A 1,631-nucleotide genomic window follows, 5' to 3' on the forward strand; every position below is an offset into this window, starting at 1 on the left:
ATGTAGCTTTACAGACCAAAGGAACAGGTTTTAGTAAGCTAAACTTTCATGTCTATAAAATTCTGCAGAAAACCACTAGGTATTACAAGGGCATCTTTCACACGTTGTCTACAATTTGTAGAGAAGAGAATAGTAGAGGATTGTATAAAGGCCTTTGGTCCACCTTATTGGTAAGCCGTATGTTTCTGCTGAGAATTGTTTTTTAGTTGACTTCCCAGTAACTTTTATGTGTTACAGGGAGTTGGACCTGATATATCAATCAATGTTTATGTATATGAATCCCTGAGGTCTCATTGGAAAATGGAAAGTTGAATGTCAAACTGTGCGACCAATGATTTGATATGGTACCTCCCTCTTCTCTCTTCTACGAACCCTATAACACACGTCTCAAATCTTAATTTCTTTTATCCTATTGCAGGTTAATTCCAGTTGGGTGTGTTAACCTACAGTAATCAATCAAGTCAACAAATATAACAATGATACTTTGTCTTCTGATTTTTGGTGATGATTTTTTTTGTGACTGAACTATCAGGAGTTGAAGCATGTGTTCTTTTTTTATATGACTAGATGCATATGAACTGAAGCTCCATAATTTTCTTTTCAAGTCGACATTGGTGGCAACCAATACAATTAGCGTTATTTACAACCAATGAAGTCTTATAATTTTCTTTCTTAGAAATATACAGTGACGCTGACTATCATTTAGTAGCTCTACAGGCACTAGCCAAAAACAATAATGTTTATTTATTTAACCACCAAATAGAACAATAGGTTATTCTGCATTGTGGGTACACAAATCACAACACTATATTTCAGCTGTAGAAATCTATGTGGATGCCTGCTGATATTTTAAGCCTACATATTGCCGATTTGGTTTGAGTAATGCTTGAAGCATAATTTCTCTATTCCTAATGGACGAATTGGTTGAATAGTCCCCCCACTTTCAACCGGTTTATTTTCAACCGGTTTATTTTCAACCGGTTTTTCTTCGTCCCACCTCCCACTAGCCCCTCCCACCGGTTTTTCTCTTTTCTTGTCTGACCGGCAATACCCAACGTATTTATGGTAATCAATCATAATTAATCCACGTATAGTAATAAATCAATCCAGGTATGGTAAGGTCATAACTCAAGAAATTTTGAATATGGCAATTATATGGTAATAAATTTAAATTACCCCAAAGGCTATCAATCCAGATATGGTAAGGCCATAACTCGGAAAATATCGAATATGGTAATAAATTTAAATTACCACCAGGTATGGTAAGGCTATCCACGTATAGTAATCAATCATATAGTAATAAATCATAATTAATCCACGTATAGTAATAAATCAATCCAGGTATGGTAAGGTCATAACTCAGGAAATTTTGAATATGGTAATAAATTTAAATTATCCCAAAGACTATCAATCCAGGTATGGTAAGGCCATAAATCGGGAAATATCGAATATGGTAATAAATTTAAATTACCCCAAAGGCTATCAATCCAGGTATGGTAAGGCCATAACTCGGGAAATATCGAATATGGTAATAAATTTCGATCTGTTTCATCTCAGCCTCCAGCCTCGAGAGGAGCCGCCGCCGAGAGGAGACGCCCCAGCCCTGAGAGGACCCACCGCCGCCGCCGCCG

General features: G+C 36.7%; 1 long non-coding RNA gene across 1 annotated transcript; it reads left to right on the plus strand.

Annotated features, from left to right (window-relative positions):
• Positions 1-32: 32 nt before the first annotated feature.
• Positions 33-890, plus strand: LOC119344247. The gene is made up of 3 exons (XR_005166546.1): positions 33-170; positions 238-344; positions 419-890. It is a non-coding gene; the product is annotated as an uncharacterized LOC119344247 (long non-coding RNA).
• The last annotated feature ends 741 nt before the right edge of the window (positions 891-1,631 follow it).

This window comes from Triticum dicoccoides, unplaced genomic scaffold (genome assembly GCF_002162155.2).
Source record: "Triticum dicoccoides isolate Atlit2015 ecotype Zavitan unplaced genomic scaffold, WEW_v2.0 scaffold160736, whole genome shotgun sequence".
Lineage (NCBI taxonomy): Eukaryota > Viridiplantae > Streptophyta > Magnoliopsida > Poales > Poaceae > Triticum > Triticum dicoccoides.